The sequence below is a fragment of the Marmota monax genome, unplaced genomic scaffold, assembly GCF_021218885.2.
Source record: "Marmota monax isolate L192 unplaced genomic scaffold, Marmota_monax_Labrador192_F-V1.1 WCK01_AAM20220418_F8-fsc00643, whole genome shotgun sequence".
Taxonomy (NCBI): domain Eukaryota; kingdom Metazoa; phylum Chordata; class Mammalia; order Rodentia; family Sciuridae; genus Marmota; species Marmota monax.
The window spans coordinates 41,205-66,470 of record NW_026693317.1 but is presented as its reverse complement, the minus strand read 5'-3'; positions in this window follow the sequence as shown (position 1 = coordinate 66,470).

The following is a 25,266-nucleotide window of genomic DNA, read 5'->3' as shown; positions in this document are numbered from 1 at the left end:
GGGATCTCTTTTCAAATTGGTTCCTGTATCCTTTAAAAAGCCAGTATAAAATCAACCAAGTTATGCTGCATGCATTACAAATATGTCACAATGAATTCTCCTGATATATGTAATTATAATGTACCAATTTATAAAAAAAAAAAAAAAAAAAAAACTAAGCCCCTATTCCTTATAAAGCAGCTCTTTATTTTCTGGCTCCACAAGCTGTTGCAGGATTATTTTACCTCTTTTTGGCTCCAGCTCAGGGAGCAAGCATTTCATCAAGAGACCTGGGATTTTTTATTGAAAAATGGTATATAGAAGCCAGATCTGGGTGGAGATCTGTCCTACTCATTGCTATGGAACAAGAGTTATAATTCCACTTAGTGTTCAGAATTTTGAACTATGTTATGTCTATAAACGCATGCATACACATACATGTCTTTTTCTTTTTCCTTTCACCAAAAATCTTTAGTTCATAATGATACTACAGATTTCAATTCATCACCACAGTGTTCATCCTAATGACATCTTTTTTCTTTGCATTTTTTCTTGTTCTTTACTTTTTTTGTACTGTGTATTGAACTCAGGGGTACACTGCCACTGGGATACATCCCCCGTGCTTTTTATTTTATTTTGGGTCAGGGTCTCACTAAGTTGCTGAAACTGGCCTCAAACTTTTGATCCTGTTACCTCAGCTTTCTGAGTAGTTGAAATCACAGATGTGCACTACCACACCCAGCTAATGTCCTCTTTCCTTATTTTAACCATGGAATTCATTCTTCCCTTTTTTTTATAGTTAAAAGGATATTGCTTACAAATTGCTAAATTGTGAAAAATGATCCTCAATTGTGCCTCCCCAACTTTTTTTCTCCCCTGGAAATGGCTGACATGAGAACACAGGACAGGTTGCTAGATATTGCTTTCAGAAGCTACACAAAGAGAAGCCAAATGATTTCATGGTCCTTCTTTATGCAAAAAGCACTAATCACACTCTTTATGGTTTATCAGAAGTGGTTGATAAATGTAGCCTAATTCCCTGTTTATTTATTTTTTTTGTCTTCACCTTCACCATTTTTATTTATTTTTATTAGTTGTTAAAAACATTAAAAAGCTCTTGACATATCATATTTCATACATTAGATTCAAGTGGGTTATGAACTCCCATTTTTACCCCAAATACAGATTGCAGAATCACATCGGTTACACATCCACATTTTCACATAATGCCATGTTAGTAACTGTTGTATTCTGCCAACTTTCCTATACTCTACTATTCCCCCTCCCCTTCCGTCCCATCTTCTCTCTCTACCCCATCTACTGTAATACATTTCTCTCCTTGTTTTTTTTCCCATTCCCCTCACAACCTCTTATATGTAATTTTGTGTAACAATGAGGGTCTCCTTCAGTTTCCATGCAATTTCCCTTTTCTCTCCCTTTACCTCCAACCTTATGTCTCGTTTAATGTTAATCTACTTCTCATGCTCTTACTCCCTGCTCTGTTCTTAGTTGCTCTCATTATATCAAAGAAGACATTTGGCATTTGTTTTTTTTTTAGGGATTGGCTAGCTTCACTTAGCATAATCTTCCCTAATTCCATCCATTTCCCTGCAAATTCCATGATTTTGTCATTTTTTAGTGTTGTGTAATACTCCATTGTGTATAAATGCCACATTATTTTATGCATTCATCTATTGAAGGGCATCTGGGTTGGTTCCACAGTCTAGCTGTTGTGAATTGTGCTGCTATGAACATCTATGTGGATCAGGAGCCATCTTGTCACAAGTTATAAAGGATTAAATTATGTTTTCTGTAAAAATATTAAAATTTCGGTATAGCCTGGCCACAATTTGATATTGTAAAGCTGCTTGGAATGCCTGCCAATGCCTAAACTCACCCATGTCCAGTTTTCCCTGGCCAGATAACAATGCTCTCCAAAATATCAGTGGCACCTCATAAATCTTGGCCTTCCCTGGCTAGATAATGACCCTCTCTGAGGCTCTAGTGATCCTCATAAGTTCTGATGTTGGGGCAAGCAAAATATGAAATAACTGTTGTGTTATGCTTGTCAAAATTTTGTTATCTGTAAGCTCTCCCACTCCCTGTGTGTAACTTTCTGTGCTATAAAGCTGGGCTTCTGGAGAGCTGGGGCTGCTCTCTTTTACTCCTGCAGATTTTTGTTGGGAGAGGAAGCATGGCAGGTGGAAATAATCAGCTTGCTTTCATTTGATTTTAATTCGAGTCAGTGTTCTTTCCTTTCTGTCCTTTCATTTAACAGTGGGATGCAGAAAGGTCAGGCTGTGAAATGTAAGCTTATTGTTCCAGCCAAATGAGTCAGATGAGATGGGAATGAAAATTTATTTAAGCAGTTGTGTGTTAACATGGTGATAAAAAAGGTATTTCTTTCTCCAGCCCTCTGAAGAAAATTTCCACTCTGAGGCCCTCTAACTTTGGCCACTGGCCTCTTGGGACACTTCTTTATTTCTTCATTGATTTCTGGTCTCTTCTCATTCCAACATTCCCAACATACCTGCTGCTTCCTTTTCTTCCTACAAATGGGGGTCTGTTTTCTTTTCCACAGACCCCCTGAGTGTTTATCTCAGTATGGGGTCTCAGAAAACACCAATCAATGCTTGGGTCTTCAGAATCATTTTAATCTGAGAAGCCAAGCTTCCATTTTTCTTTATTTTGTGCCTTGAGCATTGGTTTCCCTCATAGGTTGCCTGTTCTGATAACATTTAGAGTGTGGAGGAAATGATCTGTTTTCCTGTCCTTTTATAACAACCCAGACTCATTCAATGGGCAACCTTAACTGGAATGCCTCACCAAAACCCCAGTTTTGCCTACTGTGCTTCAGATATGTGAAAGATGAGAAACGAAGGAGGATGAGGTTAGATCACTCTGAGGGCCTATGGAGCATTATTATTACCAACAAAATCCCCATTATTTGAGTTCCTTCTAATAAGAAAGAAAATGAGATTTGTGCAAGTTTTATTCCTTTTAGAATTTTCAATCATTCTAGACGCCCACAGGCCTGATTGACTGCCATCCTGACCCTCACATAGGGAGAGGTGGGGGCCATGTCCACAGTCGCCTGGGCTGACCATAAATGAATTGGAAACACATGTAGTGGGGAGAAGGTCAGTGAAAGTGGGAGCCTAAGGAGAACCTGTTTTTTTTAGCCATATCCAGAAAGCCCGAATGGAACTTTCTGCCAGCCACAGACTTCCTAAGGATGCACTGGTCAGCTTCATGGGCGTGTCAGGGTGATAATTCATGATTGGGACACTGAACCATCACAAGACTGTAAAGAAGTCATTTAGAGGATTCTTAGAATACAATGCATTCATTGAAGTAATGTTTGGCACAGTTAACTAGACTTGGTGTGATGTATGTGTGATAATATTAAAGACCACACCTATGGGGGCTTGTTGAGAAGGAATTATAGCAGTGTTGAATAAGAAGATACTCATAACAATCAAGGTGATTGGGATGTAGTTCATGTCTCCCTTATGAACCAGGCAAGGCACTTAAGTTTATTTTATTTTTTTTTCTGCTACCTTTCCTATCCTCTACCATCCCCCCTCCCTCCCTTCCCATCTTCTCTCTCTACCCCATCCACTGTAATTCATATCTCTCCTTGTTTATTTTCCCATTCCCCTCACAACCTCTTATATGTAACTTTGTAAAGCAATGAGGGTCTCCCTCCATTACCATGCAATTTCCCTTTTCTCTCCCTTTCCATCCCACCTCATGTATCTGTTTAATGTTAATCTTTTCTTCCTGCTCTTCCTCCCTACTCTGTTCTTAGTTGCTCTCATTATATCAAAGAAGATATTTGGTATTTGTTTTTTAGGGATTGGCTAGCTTCACTAAGCATAATCTGCTCTAGTGCCATCCATTTCCCTGCAAATTCCATGATTTTGTCATTTTTTAGTGCTGCGTAATACTTTATGGTGTATAAATGCCACTTTTTTTTTTATCCATTCATCTATTGAAGGGCATCTGTGTTGGTTCCACAGTCTAGCAATTGTGGATTGTGCTGCTATGAACATCGATGTAGCAGTATCCCTGTAGTACACTCTTTTAAGGTATTCAGGGAAAAGTCCAAGAAGGGAAATAGCTGGGTCAAATGGTGGTTCCATTCCCAGCTTTCCCAGGAATCTCCATACTGCTTTCCAGATTGGCCGCACCAGTTTGCAGTCCCACCAGGAATGTACAAGAGTACCCTTTTCCCCACATCCTCTCCAGCACTTGATGTTGTTTGACCTCATAATGGCTGCCAATCTTACTGGAGTGAGATGGTATCTTAGGGTGGTTTTGATTTGCATTTCTCTGACTGCTAGAGATGATGAGCATTTTTTCATGTACTTGTTGATTGATTGTATGTCCTCCTCTGAGAAGTGTCTGTTCAGGTCTTTGGCCCATTTGTTGATTGGGTTATTTGTTTTCTTATTGTTTAATTTTTTGAGTTCTTTGTATACTCTGGATAATAGGGCTCTATCTGAAGTGTGAGGAGTAAAAATTTGTTCCCATGATGTAGGCTCCCTATTTACCTCTTTTATTGTTTCTCTTGCTGAGAGAAAACTTTTCAGTTTAAGTAAGTCCCATTTGTTGATTCTTGTTATTAACTTTTGTGCTGTAGGTGTCCTATTAAGGAATTTGGAGCCCGACCCCACAATATGTAGATCGGAGCCAGCTTTCTCTTCTATCAGACGTAGAGTCTCTGATTTGATATCTAGCTCCTTGATCCACTTTTAGTTAACTTTTGTGCATGGCGAGAGGAGGGGATTCAGTTTCATTTTGTTGCATATGCATGCTGTTTTTGTTACTATTGCTCTGTAATATAGTTTTAAGTCTGGTATCGCTATACCGCCTGATTCGCACTTCCTGCTTAGAATTGCTTTTGCTATTCTGGGTCTTTTATTTTTCCATAAGAATTTCATGATTGCTTTATCCATTTCTACAAGAAATGCCATTGGGATTTTGATTGGCATTGCATTAAACCTATAGAGAACTTTTGGTAATATCGCCATTTTGATGATGTTAGTTCTGCCTATCCATGAACAGGGTATATTTTTCCATCTTCTAAGATCTTCTTCTACTTCTCTTTTTAGGGTTTTGTAGTTTTCATTATATAATTCTTTCACCTCTTTTGTTAGGTTGATTCCCAAGTATTTTATTATTTTTGAGGATATTGTGAATGGAGTGTTTTTCCTCATTTCCATTTCAGAAGTTTTGTCGCTGATATACAGAAATGCCTTTGATTTATGTGTGTTGATTTTATATCCTGCCACTTTCCTGAATTCATTTATTAGTTCTAGTAGTTTCTTTGTAGACGCTTTTGGGTCTTCTAGGTATAGAATCATGTCACCTGAAAATAGTGATAATTTAAGTTCTTCCTTTCCTATTTTTATGCCTTTAATTTCTTTCATCTGTTTAATTGCTCTGGCCAGTGTTTCGAGAACTATATTGAATAGAAGTGGTGAAAGAGGGCATCCCTGTCTTGTTCCAGATTTTAGGGGGAATGCCTTCAATTTTTCTCCATTGAGAATGATGCTAGCCTGAGGCTTAGCATAGATAGCTTTTACAATGTTGAGGTAAGTTCCTGTTATCCCTAGTTTTTCTAATGTTTTGAACATAAAGGGTTGCTGTACTTTGTCGAATGCTTTTTCTGCATCTATTGAGATGATCATATGGTTCTTATTTTTAAGTCTATTGATGTGGTGAATAACATTTATTGATTTCCGTATATTGAACCATCCTTGCATCCCAGGGATGAATCCTACTTGATCATGGTGCACAATTTTTTTGATGTGCCTTTGTATCCGATTCGCCAGAATTTTATTGAGGATTTTTGCATCTATGTTCATCAGAGATATTGGTCTGTAGTTTTCTTTCTTTGAGGTGTCTTTGTCTGGTTTCGGAATCAGGGTGATGTTGGCCTCATAGAATGAATTTGGCAGAGCTCCTTCTTTTTCTATTTCCTGAAATAACTTGAAAAGTATTGGTATTAATTCTTCCTTAAAGGTTTTGTAAAACTCCACTGTATGTTTTTAAAATTGATAGTTTATGCAGATAGTTCTTGGTGCCCTGTTGTAATTTCTACCTCTTTCTTCTTCTACCTGCAGGGGGATTGACTGTTTTTTCATTGAGATACATGATTCAGTAAATTGGAAATCACAATAATTAACAGTCAGAGACTTAGTGTGCATAGATGGTGACCTTAAAAATATCAGTCATCCCTCAAACTTAGTGTACTCATATGTAAGATCAGAAGTCTTCCAATCAAGACTCAAGATACGGGAAAGATAAGGACAAAGAAAATAATGAATCAAATGCTGCCTGAAACAGAAAAGACTCCTGAATTCTGGTATCCAGTGTTACCATTCATGCTTTACCTTGGTGGTGATGCAGAGTACATGTGGGAGACTATAGTTTCATTTTATTTCATTTGATTTTTTAGATACGCATGATGATAGAATATATTTTGGCATATGATACATACATCGGGTATAATTCATTGTATTTAGGATTCTGTTTTTGTGGTTCTACATAATGCAGTTACTCTGGACATGTGTTCAAACACAAGGGTAAGCAAGTAATGTCCAATTCCATAGTTCATTTCTGTCATCTCTAGGTATAATTGTATAGACTTCAGTATTTTCAGATTTTTTTTTCTTATTGGTGTTATTGAGGTTGAATTCTCATAAGAGTGCCCATAAAAAAATAAGTTAGGTAGTAACAATTACAATATTATGGTATAATTTTGACAATTACTTTTTTTAAAAACATTTTAATTACTGAAAATTAGCCATGTAATCTGTTAATCAACCACTCCCTTAAATGGCTTCAAACCCCCTGGCAAACAACTCTCTCCTTTCTAATTCTATGATTTCCAATTTTTGGATATTTAGTATAAATGTAGTTATAGCACAGGTAAAAATTTTATGTCTGATTTTGTTTACTTTTCTTAATATTTTTGAAATTTGTCTACATGGTAGCCTGTATCAGTACTTCATTTTTATTGTAAAGTAATATTCAAACATATATATGGATGCTATATATATATTTGGATGCTATACACACACACACACACACACACACACACATACACACATGTACTTACTCAGACATGGGTACATAGACATATTTTTTATCATTTTTGATGAAAATATGGATTTTCATATATCTGTTAGTGGAAGTGGTGATGCCATTGATAATCATGTTCAAGATTTTGAATATCTACTTTCAGTTTTTTGGAAACAAAAAACTAGGCACAATATAAATGTCTGAGATATAAAGTACATAAAAATTTTAAAAATTATGATATTTCAAATACAGTGAAAATTAATGCAAATATTGAAAAAAAAACTGATACACATACAGAAAAAAAAATCCACAAGCTATTCGCTAGCTATTTAGATAGCTTTGTTCAAATAGAAAATTTAATCCTATTTAATTGATTTTTATCAGTGGTAAAATCTTCTGAAAGAATATTATTTTAATAAGAGTGACAACGTTGTTTTTGATCAGTTTTGTCAGAAACTTACCTTTTTTCTCCCTTTAATTTGCATAGTTTTATTATTTGAATGATAGCATTGATCAGCACCAATGGACTGAGCATGCCATCATCATTGATCAGAAGATTTTTGAAGACATTTCAGGATGAAATAACTTCTCCACACTATGACTATTAATAGTGAAATGATGGAGTCTAAACAAATTCTGGATGTCAAAGCACATGATGAGAAGCAGAATGGTGAGTGGCTTTTTATATTTCTGGGAAACTCCATGGAGAATATCTGGAGCTTAAAAACTACAATTGTTGTTTAACATTGTATAAAAGAATTATTATGTATCTGCTTGGAAAAACCATATGCTCTCAAAACTAGAGATCACTGAATGCCATCAGTGCAAAAAAAGAGGTTCCTGTGCTTATAGCTCTTGAGCAGAAAGGAACAGTGGTCAGTGAGAAATAGAAGACTAGACTATACTTTATTTGGTCTGGCCACAGTATAAAAAAGCAGGTTGGTATAGGTGGACATGGTAAGGATCAATAAAAAAACAATTAGCCACAGGATGCTCATTTTGGTTTTGAATTTGAAGCAGGCCAACTAGGAGTCACTGAGGCTGATGTTGATGGCCTAAAGCAGACCCACTCATCAGTGGGTAGTACAGGTGGAGAGTCCCCTTATGACTTTGGCCATGAAGACAAGCACTTTGCATTCAAACTCAAATGGACTGTTGTACACCTCCAAAATTCTGTTGATACCAAACGTTCCACGGTGAGGAGAATGAGAATGTGTGTTAGAGCCATGTGGTGATGGGGAGATCAGTAAGCCTGGACTTGGCCCTACAAACACAGTGGCAATGTAGAGGATAAGCAAAAATATGTCAGCTGAGATTCCAATAGCAGCTTGGGGATAGAAGGTATTTCTTATGGAAATAAAACTGAAATATTTGTTCATCTTTATAAGAATTCTTGGAGTAAAAACAGGAGCATCTGATTGCAACATGATTTATATTGACATGCTTTCAGTCAATCAATTACACTTCATAATCCCTATAATTATCATTAACCATATATATATATATATATATATATATATATATATATATATATATATATATATATATATATATATATAAAGCAGGGTCTTATTATTGATCTTAATTTCAATTCAAGAGCTGGTGTGGGGCTCTTCCTTCACTGTCCTACCACAGAAAAAAAAAGCCCTTGTTGCATCCTTAAAAATAAAACAAAATAAAAGTAAATAAAAAGTAAGAAAGAAATGAATTTTAACTCAAATATTCCTCATTCTTCAGAGAAATATTTTTTGCTACTCCTGTTTACTTCATGAAATTGCCCAGAACTTACCTTTGTCTTTCAGCCTGTATACACTATGTTTTCCTTTGTATCATGTTATATTATTTAATGGTCAGTGTTTGTTTGATTTTCAATCTACCCTGCAGATTTCTTAAAATTAAAGATGGTGTCTTATTTGCCTTTGGTCTATGGTATCTGAAATACTTTTGCCTACATAAAATGTATTTACCACAAACTGTGAATTTCAGGTTTGGATAAGCAGAAATAGAAATCTTGGCCTGAGGTGGTAACTCAGTTGTAAATTGCTTGCCTAACATATGTGAGGCACTGGATTCAATCCTCAGAACAACATGAAAATAAAATAAAGGTATTGTGTACATGTACAACTAAAAATATTTTTTAGAAAAGATATAGAATACTTCTAGGGAAATAATCCCAACATGATCATTTCCAAATTATTTTTTGTATTCAAGTGCTGAATTGTAGGAGTTTATGATGTTTTTCTTCCATCCACGTGACCTTCATTTAAATCAGATCCTATCAAATTCAATACCTATAAAACTCAACCTGTCACAATACAGATAGAATATTCATCACCAATGAAAAAAATCAAACTGGCTCCCATAAACAAGTTTAAGAAAAATTGGAAAACTTTTGTTTGTATGATACTGGAGTATTTGTTATATGACATTCCTGATGTGACTCCTCTCACATCATATTCATTGAGGCACTGAAAGACCCAGGGTACTCTTTCTTCTTTACAAAATTTGTCCACGTTTTCAAACTTAAGGTCATTCTCTTACCAATGGTTGAATTTCAAGAGTTGCAAACCAGTGTGCAAAACATCTTCATTCTTATGACCTGGTTACCATTTTCTTCTTCATCTCTATCAAACAAATTCTTGAAGGCTTTGGTTTATGTACCTTCATGAACAGGCAAATGTGACTTGATTGAAACTGCACTTGGAACATACGTTTGTGAAAAAAAAATTAACTCAGAACACCATCAGTCAAGATTTGGATGGAAAATAGAAGAGAAAATAGCTCTCATGGAAAAAGTAATAATATTTTCTCTAGTGTATTGTAAATTTCTTGTTGTAATGCAGAAAACTCATTGTAATTCTAATAAATCAACTTATCATTTTAGTTTTAGAAGCATTTAAATATTTAAAATAAGCAAGGGGCTGGGGGTTGTTACTCAATGGTAGCATGCTTGCCTAGCACTTGTGAGGTTCTGTATTCAATCTTCAGCACAACATTTAAAAAACAAATAAAGTTATTAAAAAAGTAAAATAAGCATTTTCTTTATTATTGGGTCTCTTATACATGACAGTAGGATGTACTTTGGTATAATTATACAAGTATGGAATATATCTCATTCTAATTCGAACCCCTCTTTTGTTAATTTACTCGATGATGTTATTCACTGTGATTAATTCATATATGTACCTAGTAATGTTATGTCCAGTAAAAGTTATGTCCAGTTAATTGTGCTTACTGAAAATTCTCATAATTTTATGAAATATTTAAATGATTATACATTAGTAAAGAATAACTCTAAAGCTCATAAAACAGCTGGCAGAAGAAAAGGATTCTAAAAATTTGTTAATATCAAGGAAAAAAAGTTGTATAATAGAGGGGGAAGTTAGGAGTATGAATTTAAATGAGCCTCTACTTGTCTGTAATAATAGCAGTCTGCCATGTCATGAAAAAGTAGCATGTTTTTATTTGATCACAAACTTAAATTTATTCTAGTGTTTTAGTGTGTTTTCATACATTTGGTATTTTAAAAATTACAAATTACAAAATTCAGTTTATCTACATAAAAGCAAAGACTAGTATTAGTTCTATTGTCAAAATTCTATTGTCAAATTCTATGTTCTTTCTCAAGGATTGTGCCTTCATAAGGAGGATCTCTAAAGCTACAAGGTCAACTAAAATATTTGCATTCCATATCCATGTTAGATATAAAGAAACAGTGTTTTCTGATATACAAAATAATAAAATATAATCAGAATTTTTGGCCTATGTTTGCATATTCTAATATCAGTATGCCAAACAATGAAAAAATAGTATATTTTATTTTATTACAAACTGAAGTTTATTCTACTGTGTTGCTGTATCCCTGTACCACTAGGATATTTTAAAATATTTAAATGTACCTCCACTGAATTTCTAAGCTATAGTAAAGAGCAAGATAAAGTAATCCTGATACAGTGTGCCAAGAACCGTTTTAAAGAGTGCAATGTCTCTTATTTCATGTGAATGCATATTGCATATTTCACATGAGGTTATTACTCAAAATAAGAAAATATGAGATAGAAGTTTGAGCAGATGAGTCTGTGAGCTTAGGAATTGCCAAAAAAAGTTCTTAATCCTTTCTACTTCTAAAAAGTAATGTAAAGCTAGAAAATGTCAATCTTTTAAATTATTATACCTTGTGAATCTTTATGCTGGAAAAATCATTCTTGTAAGACAATAACATTTGTGATATTATAAATTATAATAATACTATCAATTTAAAATGATATAATGAGAATTTACCTAAAATGTTGTGCAGTGTAAGTTCAAAAAAGTCCTTTAGCACATTAGGAATAAATACCTGTGTCTTGGTTATGAAGCAGTAAAAGTCAGAAGTCAAAAATCCATTCCTCCAGTGCCTAACTTAGAGCCTCCATTGCTTCTCTTCCACTCAGATTTAAAACCGAGACTTCCAAAATGAGGTTATATTGTTATAGTTAATGCCTTGTCCCAGGGTTTCATAAACTGACTTAGAGACCACTCATGTATAATCAAATCAAGTCTTTATTGAAGCACACCAGTGGCGGCTGATCAAAGCATAAAGCTGTTCCACTGATCAGTCCCAAGCAATTGCAAGGCCACTCCTTATAAGCCTGAAAACTGAAAAAGGGATGTTCAGGGTGTCTAGCCAATGGAAGCAAGCCAGTTTACAGAAGTGGGACAGTGCAGTCAAGGAATGCCATCCAGAGTGTCTCTGCAAATGAATTTTTTTTTTTGGTACTGTGGATTGAAATCAGGGGTATGCTGCCACTGGGATACATCCCCAGTGCTTTTTGTTTAATTGTGGGTCAGGGTCTCACTAAGTTCCTGAAACTGGCCTCAAACTTTTGATCCTGCTACCTCAGCTTTCTGAGTAGTTGAAATCACAGATGTGCACTACCGCACCCAGTTAATGTCCTCTTTCCTTTTTTTAACAGTGGAATTCATTCTTCCCTTTTTTTATAGTTGAAAAGCTGTTGCTTACATATTGCTAAATTTTGAAAAATGATCCTCAATCATGCCTCCCCAACTTTTTTTTCCCCCTGGAAATTGCTGACATGAGAACACAGGACAGGTTGCTAGATATTACTTTCAGAAGCTACACAAAGAGAAGCCAGATGATTTCATGGTCCTTCTTTATGAAAAAAGCACTAATCACACTCTTTATGATTTATCAGTAGTGGGTGATAAAGGTACCCTAATTCCCTCTTTAGATAAGGAGCCATCTTGTCACAAGTTATAAAGGATTAATTTATGTTTTCTGTAAAAATATTAAAATTTCGGTATAGCCTGGCCACAATTTGATATTGTAAAGCTGCTTGGTATGCCTGCCAATGCCTAAACTCACCCATGCCCAGTTTTCCCTGGCCAGTTAACAATGCTCTCCAAAACGTCAGTGGTGCCTCATAAATCTTGGCCTTCCCTGGCTAGATAATGACCCTCTCTGAGGCTCTAATAATCTTCATAATTTCTGGTGTTGGGGCAAGCAAAATATGAAATAACTGTTGTGTTATGCTTGTCAAAATTTTGTTATCTGTAAGCTCTCCCACTCCCTGTGTGTAACTTTCTGTGCTATAAAGCTGGGCTTCTGGAGAGCTGGGGCTGCTCTCTTTTACTCCTGCAGATTTTTGTTGGGAGAGGAAGCATGGCAGGTGGAAATAATCAGCTTGCTTTCATTTGATTTTAATTCGAGTCAGTGTTCTTTCCTTTCTGTCCTTTCATTTAACAGTGGGATGCAGAAAGGTCAGGCTGTGAAATGTAAGCTTATTGTTCCAGCCAAATGAGTCAGATGAGATGGGAATGAAAATTTATTTAAGCAGTTGTGTGTTAACATGGTGATAAAAAAGGTATTTCTTTCTCCAGCCCTCTGAAGAAAATTTCCACTCTGAGGCCCTCTAACTTTGGCCACTGGCCTCTTGGGACACTTCTTTATTTCTTCATTGATTTCTGGTCTCTTCTCATTCCAACATTCCCAACATACCTGCTGCTTCCTTTTCTTCCTACAAATGGGGGTCTGTTTTCTTTTCCACAGACCCCCTGAGTGTTTATCTCAGTATGGGGTCTCAGAAAACACCAATCAATGCTTGGGTCTTCAGAATCATTTTAATCTGAGAAGCCAAGCTTCCATTTTTCTTTATTTTGTGCCTTGAGCATTGGTTTCCCTCATAGGTTGCCTGTTCTGATAACATTTAGAGTGTGGAGGAAATGATCTGTTTTTCTGTCCTTTTATAACAACCCAGACTCATTCAATGGGCAACCTTAACTGGAATGCCTCACCAAAACCCCAGTTTTGCCTACTGTGCTTCAGATATGTGAAAGATGAGAAACGAAGGAGGATGAGGTTAGATCACTCTGAGGGCCTATGGAGCATTATTATTACCAACAAAATCCCCATTATTTGAGTTCCTTCTAATAAGAAAGAAAATGAGATTTGTGCAAGTTTTATTCCTTTTAGAATTTTCAATCATTCTAGAAGCCCACAGGCCTGATTGACTGCCATCCTGACCCTCACATAGGGAGAGGTGGGGGCCATGTCCACAGTCGCCTGGGCTGACCATAAATGAATTGGAAACACATGTAGTGGGGAGAAGGTCAGTGAAAGTGGGAGCCTAAGGAGAACCTGTTTTTTTTAGCCATATCCAGAAAGCCCGAATGGAACTTTCTGCCAGCCACAGACTTCCTAAGGATGCACTGGTCAGCTTCATGGGCATGTCAGGGTGATAATTCATGATTGGGACACTGAACCATCACAAGACTGTAAAGAAGTCATTTAGAGGATTCTTAGAATACTATGCATTCATTGAAGTAATGTTTGGCACAGTTAACTAGACTTGGTGTGATGTATGTGTGATAATATTAAAGACCACACCTATGGGGGCTTGTTGAGAAGGAATTATAGCAGTGTTGAATAAGAAGATACTCATAACAATCAAGGTGATTGGGATGTAGTTCATGTCTCCCTTATGAACCAGGCAAGGCACTTAAGTTTACATGTTAAGAAATTCTCACAACCTTGAGGCAGGTACTCCCATTAGTCCATTTTACATCTGACAAACTGAGATTCACAGAGGTGGAGAATTGCAAAGCAGTTGCAAAAATAAACACACAAAAAAAGGCCTTTCATAAATATTTCACTGTGTGTGTGGTCTTGTTGGAAGCATCTGTCTTGTGAGTGGAAGGGTTTTGATTTCGCTAAATTAAGTATTCATAGGGCCTGGCTCCTGCTTTAGCAAAGTGTCCACAATGCTAGCTACATGACTCAGAGAAAGAAACTGAGACCCAACTGTACATGGCTGCACTGTAATGATGGAGGTACTCAGTCAGCCAGTAAAGAAATGTGCTATCAGTGGCAGTCATAGCACCAGAAATGGGGCCACCCAACCAAGTATTCTGAACCTGGCTGAGGTTCAGAAACAAGGTGGTGAGGATGGAGGAATGGTGCACCAGACAGACACAGCAGCAGAAGCCAAAGCACTGAAGTGTGCAGTAAGTAGCATGGTGTGGGCTTGCAGTGACAGGCAGTTTGATGCAGCCAGAAGATGAGGTTCTAGGTAAATGGGGAGACAAAAGAGAAAACTGGAAGGGAAGCAGGGGCCTTTGGGGAACCAGCCATGGCTTTGGGTTCCAGATAGATAAAAGCCTGGATCTGGAGTCCAATTCAGCCATGTGCTAGCTATTTTGACCCTGGGCCACAAATTTAGATCTTTTCTAAGCTTTGTTTTCATAACTGGAAGCATAGTGACAGATAATAGTCTAAATGTTAAGCTGACATTTTGGGGACCTGGTCTGGTGTCACAGAGTTGATGAATGGATATTCAAGAAACATATCTACTTTCTATTACATGTAAAGCTTTATTGTTTATAAAGTGCTTATATATTCTTATTACTTTTGTATATTTCAGATCGTTTACCCTGTTGGTAGTGTAATGTTTATGGCTCTGGACTTGTCCTCCCAGTCTAGGCTCTGGGCATGTCCTCCCAGTGTCCTCCCTCAAGAGTAGACACTGTATTTTAATCTACCATCAAAAGATGAAGCCATTCAGGAATCTCAGGCTTGCTAGAGCATCAGAATCGCCTGGGAGTACCAGACAGTTGCACAGGTCTGTTCCCCATCCCAGATTTCTTAAACTAGGACCTTCTGGACCTTGGCTTCAGTTTTCACTCTTGAGCAGCTGGGAAGAAAAAAGTGTTTCAATCAATGAGTAGACAATCATCATCTATGTATAGTTTTCCCTCAGTATCCTTGAGAGATGGGTTCCAGAACCTCTCCTGGAACCCAATCAACTCTTTATACAAAGAGGCATAGAAGGGGGAGAGCCCTGTACCCTGGGTGCAGAGGGGTGTGAGCTCCACCCCCCAACACCCAGGTTAGAGGGGCCTTCCCCTTGGAGTCGGGACAGCCCTCTCCAGTGGGTGCAGAGGGGGAGCTCCCCCCCACACCCAGGTTAGTGGGGCATCTCCTCCAGAGATGGGAATGCCCTCTACTTGGGTGCGGAGGTGGAGCTCCCACCCCCAGGACACCTAGGTCAGAGTGGCCTCCCTCCCAGAAGTGGGAGTGCCCTCTCCCCTAGGTGCGGGGTGGGTAGCAGGAGCTACCCCCCACCTGGACACCCAGCTTGGAGGGGCCTCCCCCACAGGGGGGAGTGCCCTCTCCCCTGGGTGTGAGGTGGGGATCTCCCCCCCAACACCCAGGTTAGAGGGGGCCTCGAATCTGGAGGGGGGAGAGCCCTCTCCACTGGGTGTGGAGGGGAAGCTTCACCCCCACACACCCAGGTTAGAGGGGCCTCCCCCCCTTGAGTCTGGAGAGCCCTCTTCCCTGGGTGTAGAGGGGAGCCCCCACACACACATAGGGTAGTGGGGAATCCCCCCTGGAAGGGGGAGTGCCCTCTCCCCTGGGTGTGGGGGGAGCTCTCTCCCCCAAACCGAGGTTAGAGGGGCCTCCCCCCAGGAGGGAATGCCCTCTTTCCTGGGTGCTGAGGTAGCGCTCCCACCCTCCTCACACCCAGGTCAGAGGGGCCTCCCCCACCAGGGGGGAATGCCCTCTCCCCTAGGTGCTGAGAGGAGGCGGGAGCTTCCCCCCCACACACACACACACACACAGGTTGGTGAAGCCTCCCCCGCGGAGGGGGGAGTGCCCTCTGCCCTGTGTGAGGGGTGGAGGGGGAGCTCCCCCCACTGGACACCCAGGTTGGAGGGGCCTCCCCTCCGGAGGGGGGGGAGAGCCCTCTCCCCTGGGTGCGGGGTTGGGGGGAGCTCACCACCCAACTCCAAAACCCAGCTTCCAGGGGCCTCCCCCCAGAGGGTAAAGGTTAGGGTTAGAGTGGGGAGTGCCCCTCTGCCCTGGGTGCGCAAGGGAGCTTCCCTGACACCCAGGTTAGAGGCACCTCCCCCCGGAGGGGGGAGTGCCCCTGTGCCCTGGGTGCGCTGGGGAACACCCCAGGACACCCAGGTTAGAGGGGCCTCTCCACTGGAGGTGGGTGTGCCCCTCACCCTGGGTATGCTGGAGAGCTCTTCCTGACACCCAGGTTAGAGAGGCTACATCCCTGGAGGGAGCAGTGCTCTCTATGCTGGGTGAGCTGGGGAGCACTCCTGGACACCCAGGTTAGAGGGGCCTAACCCCTGGAGGGGGGAGTGCCCTCTATCCTGGGTGCAGAGAGGGGTCCTCCCCCCCACACCCAGGTTAGATGGGCTTTGCCCCTGGAGGGGGCAGTGCCGGCTCCCCTGGGTGTGGAGCGGGGGAGCTCCCACACACACACCCAGATTAGTGGGGCATCCTTCCCAGAGGGGCGAATGCCCTCTACCTGCATGCGGAGGTGGAGCTCCCACCCCCGTGACACCCAGGTCAGAGTGGCCTCCTCCCCAGACTGGGGAGTGCCCTCTCCCCTAGGTGAGGGGTGGGGGGCGGGAGTGCCCCTCTGCCCTGGGTGTGCTGGGGAGCTCCCTGGACACCTAGGTAAGTGGGGTCTCCCCCATGGAGGGGGGAGGGCCCCTCTGCCCTGAGTGCGCTGGGGAGCTACGCCTGACAGCCAGGTTAGAGGGGCCTCCCTCCTGGACGGCGCAGTGCCCTCTCCCCTGGGTACGGAGGGGGCGAGCTCCCCCACCACACCCAGGTTAGAAGGGTCTCCCCCTGGAAGGGGGAGTACCCTCTCCCCTGAGTGCAGAGCCAGGGAGCTCCTCCCCCATGTCACCCAGGTTAGAAGGGCCTCCACCCTGGAGTCGAGAGTGCCCTCTCCCTTGGGTGCAGGGGTGAGCTCCCTCCACAAACCCAGTTAAGAGGGGCCTCCCCCGTGGAGGGGGTAGTGCCCTCTCACCTGTGAGTGGAGGGGAGAGCTTCTCCCCCCTGACACCCAGGTTAGAGGGGCCTCCCCCCTGTAGGGGGGAGTGCCCTCTCCCCTGGGTGCGGGGAGGATGAGGAGGGTGCTTCCCCCACCCCGAAATCCAGGTCCCAGGGGCCTCCCCCCTGGAAGGGGGAGTGCCCTCTCCCTTGGGTATGGGGTGGGGGGTGGAGCTGCCCCCCCACCCCGACACCCAGGTCTGAGGGGCCTCCCTCTGGAGGGGGGAGTGCCCTCTCCCCTGGGTGCGAGGGGTTGTGGAGTTCTCGCCAGGACCCCGACACCCAGGTCCCAAGGGCCTCCCCTGGAGGGGAGAGTGCCCTCTTCCCTGGGTGCGTGGGGGGGAGCTCCCCCCTTCACCCAGACACCCAGGTCCAAGAGCGCTGCAGAGGAATTAGGGCCTGGAAGGCAGTCAACCAAGATGGGCTGTCCTCTCAGGTACTGTGCTGTCCCTGGGCCTGAGGATAGCAGGCTGGGCGTGGCAGCAGCATGTGTCAGGGGAGCCATAGTAGCCACAGCACAAAAGAGGCTGCAGGGCTGGGAGCCTTCCTGGCCCATGTTCCTCAGCTCTCGCGGGAGGGATGGAAAGGTGCTGGGTTGCTGCTGGTTGGAGCCTGCGAGGCCCACTGGGCTTTCCCTTGTTCCTCCTGCAGGCAGAGCTTCAGGCTGAGGCTCCTTGCTGGGAAGAGGCACCCTTCATGCTTGGTAGCAGGAGTCAGGGGGACTCAGGCTGGGCAGGTGGGAGGGGCCCAGAGCTGAGAGGGAGGCCCCTCCTCAGCCTTCTTCTGAAGTCCTGAGACAGACTCTGGGGCAGATCTGGAGCTCCTCCCCATGGTTGGCAGTGGCCCCTGAGGGGACCTCTACAGGTGAGGCTTTCTGCCCAGTGTGGGCTGCGGAGTCCATGGATGTGAGGAATCCACTCTGCTGGACAGACACAGGTTCCAGAGGGCAGGAAACTTTTCTTCCCTCTGTATTTTCTAAAGATGTGTTTGTTGAAATATAATTGACGTATAATAGACTTCACATATTTAGGAGTGTGCAGTTTGGTAAATTTGATATATGTATATACCCATGATTTATTTTGCCACAATCATAGTGAACCCCTCTCTTATTATCCCAAACATTTCTCTAGCCCTTTCCTAATGCCTTGCTAACCCCCCACTCCCCAGCCACCCACCCCAAAGCAACCACTGGTCTCTTCTCTGTTGCCATACATTATTTTGTATTTTCTGGTGCTTTACCTAAATGAAAGCCTACAGCATGCAGACATTGTGTGTAACTTCTGAAACTTCACATGATAATTATGATATTTTTCCAAGTTGGCCAGCACCACACTCCACATGGTTGGGGGGGGGGAGCTGTGCTGATGGCTGTGGTTCCTGGAGAGGCCACAGTCTTCTGTCCCAAGGTAGTGAGAACCTGTGTGGCCCCCCTCCACCATCATTTGCACCTGTGGGTTCCCAGGTGGTTTTCAGAGCCCTGATAGCCTCATTCTTGGTGGCAGGTGTTTTAATAAGGTGCCCTGCATTGCAGTTCCCCCAGTCCAAAGCTACATCATTTTGTAGCTGGAAAAGCCCAGGATCAACCTGAGTATAGTCACTGATTTGCCTGAACTGCTTCTAAATTTCAGAGCTCTTAGGGGTTTTCCTGTTCCCTGAGCTTGGAACCATCAGCACAATCACATGAGAAGTGTAGCTCCTGGGGGATGAATCTGAAGACCCCAGGGTAACAGCCGCTCTGCTTGGGGAGGCCTCCTTACCTTCCTGGACATTCCTTACTGCTGCTGATGTACCCACCTTCTTTCCCTCTGAGGTTTTGGGAGATCCTGTTCCTGAGAGGGCTTCTTACTTGCCTGGTGTCATCATGATCATTGGAAACCAGGGTCTTTCCACATTTCCCTGACTGATCTGTGGCTCTGAGATATGTCTTTTGGCTCACTCCATAGGAGGACAGTGTTCCTGCTGTTGTTGCCCAGGATTTGTGCAGTGCTCTCATTTGTTTGTTTGCTTTGTATATTTCACACTGGGATCAAACCCAGGGCCGTGTGTGTGCTAAGGACATGCTCTACCACTGAGCCACACCCTCAGTAGCCCCCAATTCTTGAATTTGACTCTCCCTTAACTCTCTTGCTTTCCTGAAAAGGGGTTTGTGAGCTTGAGCCTGAGTTGGGTGTCCATTAGGTATGACCAGCTTTGGTGGGCCCCACAGGCTCAGTGACATCTGGTTGGGCCATTTCTGCAGTTCAAGAGTCCCTGCTATCTGAGGCAGTTGCATATGGAGGAGTGAGAGGAACCAAACCCAGAGTAGGAGAGCCTGGAGGTGGACACAGCTCACCTGCATCAGAAGGGCATTGAAGTGAACCCCTCTGACCTGGGCATGGTTTTCCAAGGTGAGAGGCCAGAGCCAGCTGGAGGCCACGTGGCTCCCAACATCTGCAAACTTGTGGAGAGTCAGCATTGTTGCACAATGTCCCCCTCTGAACAAGAAGAGGACATGTGGCACTAACTTACAAAGGACTAGCATATGCCCCTACAACGCCAAGCATGCTGTTTGTTTCCCCAATTGGAAAACCACATGCATTTGGCCTGGTGGCTCAGCAACCCAGGTGCCTACCTTTAGTGACTGGGGCCCTGGCTCTGGCCATACCCAGCTTCCAAACTTGAGCCACCTGATACTCTTTTTAACCCTGCAGGTGTAGCACCATGGCCAGCTACCAAAAGGTTTTGTAACTCCTGTGCTACTGGAACTGACATACCTGGTAGTTCATTGACCAAATGGTAGTTCATCTGACCATCTGGTAGTTCATTCTCATCTGCTCTGAGCTAAATGGCTGCTACCTCAGCAATGAACTTAAGGAGGAGGTGTGCATAGGGCTCCTACCCAGAAGAGCCAGCTGTGGTGGTGACAGAGGGCCCTTCTCTTGGCCCTGATGTTTTTAGACACACTTTAGCACACTCATCATGGCAAATGAGGCTTACCCCAGGAGTGGTGGCCTTCTTCAGCCTGGCCTGCTCTGGTTAGACCTGTGCAGTCTGTACTGACAGGTTGGGCTGCTGCTCCATTCCACCATCTGCTGCATTCTGAGTGAGAGCCTGAGGAACCCTGGAGGGAGGTGATAGAGAGCAAGTGTCAGGGAATACCACAGGAAGGGACAAGGTTGTTGCTAAAGTATTCACACATGAGACACAAGGACGCTCTTCTATAAAGAACAGCAGCTGGTTAACTAAAGGATCCTTGTAGTGGTGTCAGGTCACTGGATCTGTTGGCAGTGAAGTTGGGTCCTTGGACTGATTCAGGGACCCACCGCACACAGGGCTGACACTGCCCCAGCTTGCAGTGGTCACTCTCAGACCACAGCAGGGAGAACACCACCCTGCTCTGAAGCCTTCATCAGCATCTTCTGTGGCTTTGTCGTTGCTCAAGGGCTCTGTGGTCTGGGGAATTGGATCCAGGGTTGTTATTAGCAACTGACCATCTTTACCATGAAAGGAAATAAAAGATTTTGCATTGTGTCATCTTTCCAGTTTCTAGGTTTTGGGGTAAGGCAGGGGAAATGTCAAAACCATCCACTTCCCAAGTGACTAGGACCTGACGTTGCTTTGCCACTCTGCTCTCATGGATGGATTATTTTATAAAGTTAACTATAAAGGAATTATTAGAAAAGTGCTGTTTCTTGGACATGGAACAACATCAGATTTACAGTGGTTTCTAAGTGCTTACAAGTGTTCTGTTTTGTTTTGTTTTTGTTTGTTTGTTTGTTGTTATTAGAAAAGTGCTGGGCTGGGGATGTGGCTCAAGTGGTAGCATGCTCGCCTGGCATGCGTGCGGCCCGGGTTCGATCCTCAGCACCACATACAAACAAAGATGTTGTGTCCACAGAAAACTAAAAAATAAATATTAAAAACTCTCTCTCTCTCTCTCTCTCTAAAAATAAAAAAATAAAAAATAGAAAAGTGCAGTTTCTTGGACATGGAACAACATCAGATTTACAGTGATTTCTAACTTCTTACAAGTGTTTTTTTGTTTTGTTTTGTTTTGTTTTTTCTGGTCACTGACACATGCACCATTTTCTTACAGCAGGGCCCAGGGGCTACTCAGACTAGCATTGTTCACAGCTGCTGCTGCCCCATTTCTCCTCTTGGAAACAGTCAGGATGCTCATCCCTAATGATCCTGTCCACTGCAGGTGAACATGATCCATGCTGCCAATCCTGTGGAACATGCCAGCCACATGGCTGCCCAACCACAGTTTGTTCACCCTAAGCAATGCATTTTTGTTTACCTGTCAGGCCACAACCTGCTCAGTCCTCAATCATTTACAGGAAGGACTTGGGAGGCACCTAGGTGCAAACACTAAGCATCACACAGAGCTTAGGCAGATATCCCTGTCCCACCTGGCTGGGAGCATGGCAGCACTGTTCCCACTCCCCATCACACACAAGGAAATGATTGCCTGCCCACAGCCACAGTGACGGAGCAATTTGTGACCACGCAAACCTCTTTCTGGCGCTTTCTAGTCTCTGAGGGTCAGGTGGAGTGTGCCAACCTAGGATAGCCAATGACAGGTGGGAAGCCTCAATCTGGGTGACCTCTCTGCAGCCCTGTTTGTCCGTTTTTCTCCCGTGACAGTCATTCTGAATCCTGCCACCATGGTGATTGCTGTTTGCATCTACTTCATGGTGTTTATGATCATCCTAGGGGAGCTTCATATCTGGGCTGCACATCAGTGAACTTCATGGGACCAGGACACGGGGAAGGAGAATGAGGTGGATGGCAATGACTCTGCCTTGACCATCACCATGAACTCCAAATGGAGGTAGAAGCAGACAAGGCCCCAGGCTGCAGAGTACTGTAGGCCAGGCTCCTCCATGTCCATGGGCCTCCACCTTATAACCACACAACTTGGTGAGCTAGGATCCTCAAATCCAAGGGGGTAATCTGAGGCTCAGTGAGGCCTTACTGAAGTTCATACAACCTAGTGAGTGTAAGTGCAGAGATGAGCAGGCTTCAGGTTGGTGCTTCTCCCACTCTATGCAGAGACAGTGCTCCAAGGAGGGAACTGAGCATCCCCATCCAGGAGCTCTCTGCATGCCTGGACTCCATGGAGAGGCCACTTCCAGTGAGGCCTAGGCTGCTGTCCCTGGACATTCTCCCTCACTGGGGGACATCTCCCTTCTGCTGCTGCTCCTGGTAGGTGGACACTCGGTAACTTGGCCATGAGCTGGACTTGCAGACCTACCAGTACTAGCACAGTGGTGAGGAGGAGGAGGAGGAAGAGGAAGAGCAGTGTGAGGCTGGAGAGGAGGAGGAGGAAGACATCATTATCGACCAGTGGGAGAGCTGTGAGGAGAAGGAGGGTGGCCCTGGGGAGAGCCAGAACTTCAACCAGCATCAACAGCTGAAGTGGGAAAGCTCCACATTCAGCTACTGAGTGCAATCTGGATTCTTGCATCCCCCCCTCAGAGTATCTGCTACACATCTCCCAGCCAGCGGGTCCTCCATGTACAAAATCTCTTCAGCCAGCATGTCTGTGGACTCCCATTGCTAATTATCCTCCCATGCCCAATGTGTGGGACTGTAGGCTCCCACCATCTGCCCACCCCTGCTGGATCTCTTTTTCCCAAAAGCCAGGAGCTGACTCTTCCTCCCTGCCACATCCTGCCAGCTCAGGGGCTGCATCACTCCAGGCTCCTGCCATCCAGTGAGTTGCCCACCTGTTGCACCTCCATAAAAGTTGCAGTGACTAGACTAGCTGACAAAGAGTAAAAATTGGTAATCATTTTTTCTTTTTCTTTTTGAAGGTCTTTATTTATTTTTTCCAAACTAGTGCTTTTACAAGTGGGAGAATGGGGTTAATATGTAGAAGATCAACTGACTTTTTAATGCTTTGTAAATACATTGTAATTCTCTGTGTCCTTTGTGCAGGTGTACTCAGGACTAGGATGCCAAGTGCAGTGACTCTGCTTCTGTTCCCTCTCCCTCGGGAAACTAGGAGGGGAGGCCTACTCACTCTGGTCTGGCATGAGGCTATGTTAGATTTGGTGTGCTGTTTGGGACCAGAGTAGTGGTTTGTGTTTGAAGTCTGGAAATGGGTCTTTGTCTCTGGGGTTCTGCACACTTGTAGCATCATGTTTGGGATGGGAGCTGTGGGGTCCCTGGCTTCTCATGCACTCCTCTCAGGACCATAAGCTTCCTTTTCTGTCACCCAGGCTTTGTGTTCCTGTAATGAGGCTTCATAAATGTCCATTTTCCTGCTGTTGAAGTTCTCTGTGGTTCATTGAAACTGAAAGCTGTGGTGCAGATCACTTGACCACTTGGTTTTGGAGATAGCAGTGGTTTCCTGAGGTATTTGCACTCATAATGGAGGAAGGCAGAGTGCTACAATGTTCCAAAACAGTCTGCATCTACCCCACCCCAGCAAAGACTGATCTCCTCTTGGGAGGAGTGGGGGCTAGAGCCACAAAGAACTTTAATCTTCATGTAAATGTCAGATGCTAGACTGTAAACCTGGGGGTCATCCTGCACACTGCCCCTGTGTCCTCACTGCCAGTCTTAAGGATGGCTGTGCTGTTGTGTGGCTGCCCATCCACATGCAGTCTGTGTAGATGCTGTCTAGATAGTGGTAGAAGCTAACAAAGAGGGATGTCCTCATATGGTCTGTAGTGCCTTGGTGTTTCTGCCCAAATGCATGTATTGATGCTAGGTGGGAAAGTGTGTACACTACAGTAAAGTTCTGGTTCTAACTCCAACTGGACTGATGCCTGTTTACTGGCTTGTTTAAACTTTGTTTTCCCTTGATTTCTTTTTGAGCCAAGAACATAAGACCATAGAAAGGCTTTAATTTCTTTCCACTTGCCTTTCTGTCTTGTGAACAAAAGACTGCAGACTCAACCCACATCAGTGATATTTAACTTGCAACATGAAATGATTGAAAACAAATAGAAGCTGTTCTCACTGGGCAACAGACCATACACCCAGAAACCACTGAGGTTGTGCAAGGTCTGTAGCCCATGCCTTGAAGCATAATACATAGACATGTGTGTTTTTTTCCTATTGTAAAGGAGGCAGGTGGCCTGATTAAATTCAGCATTTATTTGGGAACAAAAGTGTCATCTCTGGCTACTGCAGATGAGACAGGTGCTCTGGTGGCACAACAGCTATTGAAAATGCAGAGAGCTGGCATCTGGAATTCCTTACAACCTGTGCACCTCTGCTGCTAAGGGCCAGAGTCTGCTGGCTCTGCCAAGTCTTGGGAGACACCTGAGAGATCAGCAGTGAGCCCAGAAGGTCCTAATTGAGCTAACTGTGCATCAGGATTATCAGGGGCTTCTTCATATTTTTTTGTTTACACTGCTAGAGATCAAACCCAGGGCCTCATGCATACTCAGCACATGCTGTATGATGGGCTCTGGCCCCAGCCCACTGTGTGTTTCTAAAAGCCCAAGTCCTGGATGCTTCACTACAGTGGGCTTCAGAAAGCTGAAAGAGGCACAGGAACCTGCAGTAGGGACAGTTTCTCTTGTCTAGCCCTTTGGGATTACTGAGGCTAAGCTTGGACTATCTCAGAATAAGTGCCCTCAGAGAGAAAGATCCCGCCTGATATGGTCCAAGATTATTCCCAGATGGTTCCTCAAAGGTGAGCCCTGGGGGACATCAAGCCCCATCCCTCCCTTAAACCTGCCAGAGCAGGCAGCCTATTCACACATCACCACACAGAACCCCTCTGACCTTTCACCCTGACCAGGAGGAGCTCTGCCAAGCTCATTTTTTATACTGACATAGGGGAGACAGGCTCCTCTGCAGCTGTAGAAGTTCAGTAAATAGAGTGGTATTATTTTCTTACCTGA